Genomic DNA, 12,503 nt, shown 5'->3' on the forward strand with positions numbered 1-12,503 from the left:
CCATTTTAAAAGAATACAGCCTTAAACTCTGGTTTAATCACACTTTTGGTTTTAGAAACCACTTTGAGTCAATTAAACGCACAATTTCTGATTTAAACTCACTTAGTAATGGCTCTAAGGTAGTAGGGCGTTACAATAAAGCACATCACAATTCAATCTAGTAATAAACAACTTAAACAGGCAATTGATTGGATATATAGCGGCCTATGCCGACCCAGGTGCTTTACCAGGCACTGGGTTCACGGTCTTCACCGGGTGGGGAATACAACACCCTTAGAGGGTCTCGCCCTAGCGGCCTGCATTCAACATGCCTTCGCCATTCCCGGTCTTTGTCGTTCATTCACAACCATACAAATATTGCACAACAAGTCATAAACACTAACTTAAAGCTTTCAACACAAACAATCGGGCCATGCCCTGCTCTACGGTCACAAACAGTTTTCTTACCTGTTTCCCAAGCTAAACCCAAGCCTTGATTTGAAAACCTAGTCACAACGCATCAATAAATAGACATCCATCAAGACCTAACCAATTAAACACTTTAGATTAAAATATTATCCTTTGGGACCTCGAATTCTACTAAACTGGGTAGTAGAATCCTTCCCGAGGCATAAGATTTGGGTTCTCGAGTTTAAAACCCTATTTTTGTCATTTTCCCTAATTTGAGTCGTGAGCCGCTGCAAGTCAAAGAGCATTAGGCTCTCACTAAGGGGACACGGGCCGCGGTGCGCCTCAGCCTGCGCTGCAGCGCCTTGGCAAAATCAGAGGCTTCCGAGCCCTCTTCGCACACACGGGCCGTGGCTCGAGCCCAAAACCCAAAAATCCTCAAGCATTTTTACATGCTAAACTCTCTAAAATTCCCAAATTTGAACCTTAAGACTAGAATTCAGTCTAAAATTCATATCCAAGCAACCTAATCAGTATAAACACCTCAAAATTGTCCCATAAGCTCATCAAAACCCCAAACCAGTCTAGAGTTCAAACCTTATGCAAGCTTTTTGATCACAACAAAATTCAACAGATTAATATCAAATTAAAACGCTTACCTCACTGAGAATTCGACCTAAGCTAATCCCCAAGCACTTCAAGCCTCCAATTCTTCAATTCCTTAGCTAAACACCTCAAAATTCACTAAGGCTTCCAAGCTTAGAGAGGGAGAGAGAGAGTGTCGAGTAGAGAGAGGGAGATAGGGCTGAGACAATTGTTTTCGTCTTCTAACTAGTTCCAGAGTATTGGTTTAACTCTATCCTCAACTGCAAAAGTCCAAAATGTCCCTAAGTTGATTCTTAGTATGTTAATGCCACCAAGGGCAATCCTTCCTTTTGCCACATCCCGCTAATTCCTCAAGTGTTCCTATAAGTCCCTATTTAATCCTGACATAACCAAATAATTTCTAAATTACTCCCTGTTACCTGATATTATAGTCCCAAACTAACCCTAGGCTCACACTGAGCCGGGTATTCAACCCCGTTGTGACAATTTCGCTATTATGCCCCCTAGGACCATCTCAGATTACACATCACAAATAAATCTCCACAATACTGTGGTTTCATTCATAACACGCATATAGTTCACATTTATGCCCTCAATGGGCCAAAATTACAAATATGCCCCTATTAACCAATATGGGCCCACATGCATATTTAATTCACCGTCTTCCCGTGTAGTTGGTCAAATAAGTCGTCGATCTTGGGCAGTGGATACTTATTCTTAATAGTTAACTTATTCAGCTCTCTGTAGTCGATGCGCATTCTTAAGGATACATCCTTCTTCTTGACGAACAACACTGGAGCACCCCATGACAAAAAACTGGGTCTAATGAATCCTATATCCAATAACTCCTGCAACTGAATCTTCATTTCCTTCAACTCTAATGGAGCCATTCTATAAGGTGTCCTAGAAACTAGCTCTGCCTTGGTGCCAACTCTATGATGAACTTGATCTCTCAGTGTGGTGGCAACCCTGGCAAGTCTGCTGGGAATACATCAAGAAAACACACACTAGTCTGGTCTCCTCTACTCCAATTGAAACAATCCTAGAGGTATCTACTATGTTTTCTAGGAATCCTATGCAACCTTTTTGCATTAGGTCTCTAGCCTTCAGTGCAGAGATCATAGGTAATGTGGCCCACTCACTGTCTCCACAAATACAAAGGGTACCGCCCCTTCCAGTTTAAAGGTCACCATTCTTTGCTCGTAGTCTATTGTCACTCCGTACTTTGATAACCACTCCATCCTTATAATCATATCAAAGTCATCAATCGCTAGCTCAATCAGATCCACAGACATCTCCCTACTGTCTATCTCTACTGGTAATGCTCTATCCCATCTCCTAAAGACTACTGGTTCCCTAGTTGGCAACAAAGTCCTGAATCTTCTAACATACATATCACAAGGTCTACACAAATCACTCTAGCAGATACAAACGAATGAGTAGCTCCTGAATCAATCAATGCAGTAAATGAAGAACCGACACTAGAAATCAGACCTTTCTGTAGTGCACCAAAAAAAAAATAGTTTATTAACATTTTTGTGTTTTATTTTATTTAAGTGTTAAGTGTGGTGAATTTTTTATTTAAATGTTGTTTATTTTATTTAGTTATTGTTTGTTATTTTATTTAATTGTTAGAATTTTTTGTAGAATATTTTTGTGAAATTATTTGTTAAATGATATATATATATTTTAAAATGTGATTATGTGAGTTTGGTTGAATGCACTAAGGTGCGTGATAGATAGTGATGTACCCTAGTGATTTAGTATGTGCAAGTGCATGGAAGCATGATGCACATGTGTAGACTTTTCTACACATTTTTATAGTTTCCATATATTGGATTTAATTGATTAATTTATAAAAAAAAAAGAAAGGGAAATGGGGTATGGACGTGTAGCACATGGTGTGAATGAGAGATTTATTTTACCATTTATTTGATTGGGTGATTTTAGATAAAATAGGGAAAAGATGCTATCATCTTTATTTTACTACCAAATTAGATAAAATCAAATAAATTAAAAATAAAAGAAAATAACAAAGAAGGGAAAGTTATCTTTTTCTTTTATTTGAGTCTTTATGGGAAAATTATAATAAAGATGGAATGGGAAAAATGGAAGAGCATTTTTGCTCTTGGCTACCATGACCTAGAGAGAGAATAGAGAGAGAGTGTGTGGCAAGCTAGAGAGAGAAAGGGGAAGGGCTGCCATTTTCTAGAGAGAAGGAGGAAAGAAAGAAGAAGAAGAAGAAGAAGAGGAACCAAGTCTAGAGTATGTTTTCCTTGTGAATTTGTTTGTCTAATCTCTTCTCTTGATTATATGATATTGACTTTGTGTTTATTGTTGTGGTTGGTTGGATTCTTTCTTCTCCTCATGGCGATTTTCATAAAAAAAAACCCTAGGCTTGAGCAAGGGGTGGTAAAGTTTGGGTGTTGATCAACTTGTGTTCTTGATTTTACAATCAAGAGAGGTATTGAATTTTTCCCCCTCAATCTTTTGGTTATTGGTATTTGATGAATGATGTTTTGGAGAGACTATGGCTGAAAGTTGTTTGTTTGTAATAGGATAATATGTGGTGTTGATGGAATGATTTTTCTTATATTTTGATGCATGGGTTTATGGGTTGGTTTGCTTTTGTTGTATGTTCATAATATGTGTAATGAGATGACTATTGAAATATGATGTTGATGATATTCTATGATTTTATGTATGTATGTTTCAGCCTATGTGGTTTGGGCATATTGGGTTGTTTTATTTTGTGTCACATTTACATGTTAGAAACATGCTAGGTTTCAGGTGTTTATAGATGAGGATTTTTGTGTAAATTATTATTGGGTATCCTAGGTGTTTCGGCCTAAGGGTAATGTTCAAGCATGATTGTTTTTCTTATATGCTTTAGATCAATTGTGAATCTAGAAACATGATAGGGTGTATATGAGATTATGTAGCAATATATTGTGGTATGCATGAAAAATAATAGGGACATGTTAGGTTTTATATAAAGGCATATATGAGGATTTGTGTTATGATATTCATGCATGTTGTATTATTATTTTGTTGGGTTACAGGCATGAACTCATTAGAAAAAAAGAATAAGGTTTTATAAGGTTGAATATGAATATGTGCTAGATATGTTCTTTGAATTATTTGTATAATAAGAGCATGTTAGGATTTGTGAATTATTGTGTTAATGAAACATGAATGATCTTGTATGAATTTTATGAGGCATGAGGTAAAAGATAAAATTCATGGTGATTTATGCTTGCTGATTTTGTGATTTAATGGTGAAAAGATTGATGAAATAAAGATATGTATCACTACTACAAAACTGGGCTTTCCCGACACCCAACCACGACAGTCAATTCTGTCGACTGTCGTAATTGCTTAGCGGGACTCTACGCCGACAGTTAAAAACTGTAGGCATAGAGACCAATGCCAACAGCTAATAACTGTCACTGTTGCTTTAGAGTGTTGCTATTGACCCCAACGCCGACAGTTAATTCAAGGCCAATGCCGACAGTTAAAATGTGTCGCTATTGACCCCAACGCCGACAGTTAATTCGAGACCAATCCCGACAGTTAAAATGTGTCGCTATTGACCCCAACGCCGACAGTTAATTCGAGATCAATGCCAACAGTTAAAAAGTGTCGCTATTGACCCTAACGCCGACAGTTAATAAAAGTTCAATGCCGACAGTCATAAAATGTCACCAAAATTCAAATAAAAAATTATAATTAATGAATAATAAAATTTTAAAAATAAACTAAATTATTCAAATATGTATTTATTAAAATTATGTATTTATAAAAAAACTTTTAAAACTAGATTTTTTTTTTGTTTCTAAATTGTTCATATTATTAACTTTTGTATTTATAATAATTTTTATATAAAATTTTAAATTAATTATGATATTAAGAGTAACAAGACTTTAATTTAATTTTATAAAAAGATATTAATAACTAAATTGTAATAATAAAGTCTTAGTTAAAAAAAATTATTTGAAAAATTTGTGAAACTTTTTAATGATATTAAATAGTAGCGACAGGTATAATTTATTGCCAAATTTCAAATAAAAAAATATCTGAAAATATAATTTACAACTAAACTAAATTATGTAAATATTTTTGTAAAAATTATGTATTAATTAAAAACTTTAAAAGAAAGATTTTTTTTTCTAAATTTTTAATATTACTCTTTTTATTTTTAATAATTTTTATATCAAAATTTAAATTAATTTTTATATAAAGATTAATATACTTAAATTATATTTGTTTAACATATTTATGATAAAATTAGTTAAAAATGTGTTATTTTATGGATTTGTTAAATATTATAAAATAATTTTAAAATTTCACTAATAATATTAATGTTTTTATTTTTATTTTTTAAAATCTACGTTGAAAATATTTAAAAAAATAAGCAATAGTTGGAAGTAAGTTATTTATTGGTGGTTAAATCTTTTAATAATTCTTTAAAAATAATTATAAATTGTTAGTTTTTAAATATATATAAAAAATAAAAACTAATAATATATTATTAATATTTTATTGTATCTATTTTTTCTAAATATCATTAAATTTTGTATTTATATTTTTTTATAATAATAATTATATATTTTTTTTTAACAAACAATCATAAATATATTTAAATTTGTATCATGATAACTAAATAATACATTATTTTCTTTAGCATATTTATATAATTTTAAAAACTCAACCTAGACTTTTAAAAATAAAATAAAAAATAAAAATTCTACCCAACCCACATTTCTTTCCTTTTCCACTAAACCCTATCTTTCTCTCTCTATCCCCCTTCCCAGCCGCAACCCACCCTAACATCTCTCTCTTCCTCCCATCCCTCTCACTCACTCACCCACTCAGCTTCCTATTTCCCTCTCGTCAACGGCGAAGGAGACAGTGACTATGAAGTGGGGTGGGGTGGCGAAGTGATCAATGTGACGTCACGATGACTCTCGATCGGCTACCTCTTCATCTCTTGGTAACTCTCTCTTTCTCTCTTATTCTCTGTTGTTGCGCAGGTGGCGGGCATGGGTGTGTGGTGGTGCGATGGGGCTTGCCTAGGTAGTGGTGTCCAGCGTGGGTGGTGGTGCGATGGGGCTGTGGTTGTGGTGTTGTCGTGGGTTGTAGCTGTTTCAGGTTCACTGTACACTTTTTCATTTGCTAAAATTTTAAACTGTTAATTTGGTTGCTTAGAAATTTTAGGAAAGAGATAATGAATCTTGATATATAACATTGTTGTGCGTTCGTTTGATTTTACCATTGGAGGGGAAATTAGTTTTAATATTATGTAATATTAGAAGCCACGTTTGATGCTTAGGTTATGCTTTGTTTTAATATAACATTGTTGTGTGCTCTTTCTTTTTTACGTACCCATTAGAAGCCAAGTTTAATGCTTAGTTTATGCTTTGTTGTGTATATGATTTTGTTTAAAGGGATATGCTGTTATGTAGATGATTAGAATCTGAAGCTTTATGCTTTGACGAGTATGTATGACTATGCAGTCAGTTTCTATTTTTCCGAAACCTTGTTAGAAGTACGAATGCTTTAACTTTGAAAGATTAATTCAATTATAATTCATTGAGTCTATTCTTTATTTGATTGGAGGTAGTCTTGAGTTGGATGGAGTTACAACCCCTGAGAGAGAGAGAGGAGGGAGGAGATGATAATTTATTCTAAGATTGATTGAGGGGTAATATATATTAAAAGTCATATAAGAATTTTTTTTAATATAGAAAGGAGATGCGTAGAATTGTGTTTCACCACAGAAAGAAGCCAAGTGTATTAGTGTAATATCAGGCACACTTTGATATACGATGAACCCAGTCTGTCCTACAAGACTGCAGGCCCCTCCAGATTATCTTGTGAACTTGTCAATAGATCTTATAATATGATTAGCAGATATTTAAGCAATCATTGATACCAAGTTGTTTAATTCATGCATTCACTGAGCCCTACAATCTCGGGAGTGTAAACTCTTGCAAATTGTTACTAGGTTTCATGCATTTTTTCTTATAACTATATTGATACCACCTGATATAATGATTTTACAGCTCTTGAGGTTGCTTTCTGTAGAATTTGTTGAAGGTTTTTGCAATTTTAAATAATAAAATATATGTGGATATAGCTGATAATCATGACTGAACACTGCATTTTCTATTTTGTATGACTATATCTCAATTCAAGAAGCTTAGTTAAATGGTACACTTAAATTTATCCTTACTGGATCATATGGTTGTTTTCCTTTGATTCTACAACAATAGATTATTCCAATGTTGAAATGGACAAGAAGATGTTCATTCAAAGAAAGTGATGGATGAAATTTTTTTGTGCTTGTTAATTTTTTGTGCTCTTTTTCAAGAAAGTTGCATGAAACTCATTTTTGGCATACAATCTAAATTTTTTTAGTTATGCTCAAATTTGAAAACTTGCCATATCTTTTTAGATTTTTGAGTTTTGAGTGGTTTGTTTGCTCTAACAAGTGTATTTCAATGATATTAAGATGCCACAAAATAAAAAATTTCAAGAAAGTTTTCAGGAAACACATTTTTGATATACAATCTGAATTTTTTTAGTTTGGTCATTCTAAAAGGTGAAAACTTGCCTTGTTTTTTTAGGAGCATTAGAAAAGCTTGCTATTGATTGGAAGAGGTATATTCTTTTATTATTTTTAATATTATACAAGTGTATGTTAGAGGAGTTTGAATATCTTAAATATTCATCCATAGTGAAGTAGGTTCTGAGATTATAATTGTGTGCTGCGGTGATAACGGAAGGTTGAGAACTTGCATGTCTTAGTGAAGTAGGTTTTGCGATATATATAATTGCGTGTTGGGGGAGATATAAGGAAGAAAAATGTTGTTTGAATTGATTGAATTATTCAAATTGATATTGACAGATGGTTAGGTTACAAATACAGGGGAAGTGCTATCTGTTTTAAATTTAGCAATGATAATTAAAAATGATGGGCTAAGAGATAAAAATTGTTATTTTTTGCTTGAAGACCTCAACTACACTAGCTAAATCATAAAAAATAGTATGAATGATTTATATTTTGAAAGATTAACATTTCACTTTCATTTATATTCAAATAGAGCTCAAGATAGTCATATATTGAATATGACAAAAAAAAAACTAGCTTTTGCAAGAGGGTCGGGGAATTGTAGCAAAATAACTTTTGCATAGGGTTCCACCGTGGGGACGAAGATACCACATAAGGGTAGGGACAATTTATGAAATAGACCAAACCTTAGTGAATTTTTATCGAAAACTTGGCTAAATGGGCCAATGCCTAGTCCAAGATCATGAAGATCTAAATACTAAATACTAAATAGACTCATAATGATATTTATATTAGATTTTGGAGTTTTTTGTGCTACCATATTTGTTGTATTCAGATTTATATTGCTTTGAGGTTTTAGGTACCCTACTTTTGATAATTGTATTATAAGGTACATTTGAGCTACTTTTATCTGTCTTTATTTTCTAGTATATTGTTGGCTATGTTGATCCTTGTCATCCCTAGTGGCTCTTTGATGCTGTAACGACCCGAATTTGCTAATCGGGCTTAGGGCCTTGATTAGTGTGCCTGGAGGGCAATAAGTGATTTAATTTGCTTGTATGCGAATTTATGTGTATATATGATTATGATGCATGTTTAATTGAGTTAAATGTGCATGTGGGCCCCGTCTGGATATTGGGGGGCATAAATGTGATAAATGAAATATATGTTGTATACGTGTGATATGTCTGTTCAGCACGAACCGAGACAGTCCTGGGGAGCGGTTAGCCAGAGAGTCACAACGGGGTTGAGATTCGGACTCGGGGCGAGTCGAGGGGTAACTCGGGTATTAGTTGAATTATGGGATTATCGAGACATGGAAATAAATATTTGGAGATATATTTGAGGATAGCATGCCTAGGTGGGAATATTTGGGGAATTTACCATTTTTGCCTTCGGGGACGTTTTGACACCCCGAGCCTTGAGGTAACCTTTAGACTTAAGTTATATAAAACAAATAAGTGAAAGGAACTGTTTAGAAACCGACTCATACTCTCCTAAGAACTGAAGTTAGCTTTTGCTCTCCTTTCTCTTACACTCTCTAAGGTGGAATTCAAGAGGAAACCTAAAGGAATTACCAAGGAATTGAAGGGATTTCAGCTGGGATGCTTTAGGAGCTTGAAGCTTTGGGATTGAGGATCAAAATTCTGGGATTAGGCTCAGCAAGGTAAGCTCTAAACATTAAAGTCTAGTCTTTAACTTTCTGCTGGTTCTAGAGGATTGCATGTAGCTAAGCTTGCTTAATCTTTGGGTGTTTTAGCTAAGTTTTGGAGCATACTTTGATGAGGTTTTGATGTTGTTTCTGTGCTGGAGTAATTATGTTGAATATCTAGGAGTTTTAGTTTGGTTTTGGTGGTAATTGGCTTGAAGAAGGGATGAAAAACTGATGGAAAATCTGGGTTCGTCGTATGGAGCCGCGGCCCTAGGAGGGGTGTGCCGCGGCCCGCATGCGCGCGCAGCCATGGGAGGCTGAGAAAATTCGAGCGCGCCGCGGCCCGCGTGGTGGTCAGTGGAGAGCTAGCCTCTGTTTTGAGGCTAGTCGCGGCTCTAGAGGGTGGGGTCGCGGCCCTTAGTGTCAGTGAGGATTTTAATGATATTTTTGACTTGGGAACTTAAAGGGTAAGGCTCGGGATGGATTTTATCATTCGGATTGATAGAATTCAAGATCCCGGAGGTTAGGGTTATGGTTTGAGGTTATTTGTTGGGTTGGAATTTGATGGTCGGATATTATTATGTGTTGTGACTAGGATTTTGACGAGGCTCACGTTAGTGGACTGTGCTCAGGGCATCGGTGCTCAGGAAGCTCGAAACTCAGATAAGGAAACCCCTGTATCCATAGAGCTTGTGTGCAGGGCTGAGCCCGATATATTGAATAGAAATGACATGCAGGGCTGAGCCCTATATACTAGAATTGCATAGCATGGCTCTTTATCTGTTTATGCTTGAATTCTGTGCTTGTTGCTATATTGTGTTTGATATTATATGTGTGATCGGCAAGAGCCTGGAACGGTGTAGACCGAGAATGGCGTCAAGCACGATGAGTGCAAAGCTGAGAGCGGCAAGAGGCCGGGAGCGGCGTTGAGCACGTGGGGTGCGAGTTGCCAGGGCGAGTCCCTAACAGGATACTTGGGATATCCTTACGGCGTGGTCCGCGAACCCAGGGCTTGGTAAACGCCTGGGACGGCTAGGCCGTATGTGTTTAGTCGTTGGTGGCCTGTTTATATGTTTGATTCGTGTATTGCAAATGTTATCTGTTATGGGTTTCCTTGCTGGGCTTCGGCTCACAGATGCTCTGTGGTGCAGGTAAGGGTAAAGAGAAGATCAACCAACCATGAGCACAGCTGGCGTGAGGCGGCGTGTACATGTCCGGCCAGCCTGGCTGTCACAGCTAGGGGATTTTGGGAGATGCTTGTAAATGAACTTAGATTTTGTCGTCTAGTCGACTCTGATCAGTTTTGTGTTGTAAATATTTTCTAAACTATGTTTTGGGATCCCAAATGTAAATTTTTATAATTAATTGTGAAAAACTACTTTCTCTAATGTTTTCTTTTTAATTATGGCTTAGTGACATGTTTTGGGTTAAAACCTCGATTAGCAAGTTGAAAGCACGATTTTAAACACACTTAGTAACGGCTCTAAAGAAGTAGGGCGTTACAGATGCTGTTTATTGTGTATGTTTTTACTGGTTTGTTTTCCTTTTATGCTTTTGTCAAGTATCATAAGCTGTTTTTGTTTTAGTTCAGTTAGTAGACTGTTTTACTTTTATGGTCTGGTTTTGTTGGCTAGTTTATGCTCTCTTAAGTGTGATTTTGAGCATGTTTGAATATTAGAAGTCGACAAATAGATCTTTCTAGGAAAGAATAAGGGATTCGTCTATTTGGGGATTGGGATCCTTAGGGATTGGTTTTGGGAGAGCCGAAGGTCTCTTGAATTACCTTCACCACTGTATTCATACACTTAATCTCAGTACAATATTATTTTAGCTCATATTTCCTCTTTATTCTCTACTGGTTTATTTTTCTCTTCTTCTATGGATTCTTATCTCTATTTCTGATCATTGTGAAATTCTAGTAAGATTATTTCAGAGAAATAACACATAACTGAAGTAATGTGTACATGGTGACTACTTTTAATCCATTATAAATTATGTGGATTGTCTTTTGACTACATGGCCTGTTACTTGCTTAATATACTATTTTTTTGTATATATATTTATAGAGTTTGTACTCAAATATTAATTTTCTATTTTATTTGGTATGTGGACATGGTAAATTAAGTTGCAAAATGGTCTTCTGTGTAGGTACCAAGGCAAATGTAAAACCTTAATGTACGATGTTACAAAATTTTAAAATAACCAAATTTTTTTTTCCACACTCCTTTCAAGCTAGTGCAAAGATGTCTATCAAATACTATAATTTACAACATCATTGGTCTCCCAACCGTCTCAAACCTTGTCAGCATTCTTACAATGTCAGTTTTTGTTTAATAATCTCTAAGAGGGATTAATCAACTAATTTTACATATTTATATTGTTGATTCTCTCATTCATTTTTTAATATATTATGGTAAGATATACCATTTAGTTATAATTTGAAGTCTTTAATTCATTGGTGCAGGGAACAGGGAATATCACAGGACTGACTTTTAAGTGGATGTCTAGATTTATTAGAAAGAATATTGACAAAAGAAATATGATTGAGTTTGTAGTGATTTGGAGAAGAGAATTATGTTGTCTTGTTGAAATTTATTGTATTATATATTTTGAACTTTATGGATTTATAATATTATAATGAATTTTTATTGAGAATTATTTAGTCTCATGAGGATTTGATGTATTATTTACATTTCAATTATATGAATACATATTGTATGTATATGAATTTTTATTATGATAAATATATTTTTTCTTACAAGTTATGGTAATAATAATTAATTATGTGAGTAATTTCTTAATTTAAATTTATATCAAACTTCAATTGTTAAAAATATAATTAAAGGTTTTAAAAAAATACCTATCGAAAAATTATTATTTTTATATATAAATCTAATGTTACGGCGACACGTATTAACTGTCGGCGTTGCCAGCAACGGCGACACCTATTAACTGTCGGCGTTGCCAGCAACGGTGACACCTATTAACTGTCGGCGTAGCCAGCAATGGCGACACCTATTAACTGTTGACGTAGCCAGCAACGACGACACTTATTAACTGTCGGCGTAGCTACCCCTACGCCGGCATAGGCAAATATGACAGTTAGTCGACTGTCGTCATTGCTCAATAGCGACAGTTAAAAACTGTCGGGAAAGCCCATTTTTGTAGTAGTGTATGCATAAGAATAGCTATAATGATATGTGGTGTTTGTGAAAAATAAAATGGTGTTTTAATTCACAATTAAAATGATGTATTTGCACAAATAAATACCTACAGATTTTTTTT

General features: G+C 34.7%; 1 long non-coding RNA gene across 1 annotated transcript; it reads left to right on the forward strand.

Annotated features, from left to right (window-relative positions):
- The first annotated feature begins 5,740 nt into the window (after positions 1–5,740).
- Positions 5,741–11,873, forward strand: LOC133803161 (uncharacterized). Its single transcript, XR_009877812.1, has 2 exons — positions 5,741–6,144; positions 11,683–11,873. It is a non-coding gene; the product is annotated as an uncharacterized LOC133803161 (long non-coding RNA).
- Positions 11,874–12,503: the final 630 nt, after the last annotated feature.

This window comes from Humulus lupulus, chromosome X (assembly GCF_963169125.1).
Source record: "Humulus lupulus chromosome X, drHumLupu1.1, whole genome shotgun sequence".
Taxonomy (NCBI): Eukaryota; Viridiplantae; Streptophyta; class Magnoliopsida; order Rosales; family Cannabaceae; genus Humulus; species Humulus lupulus.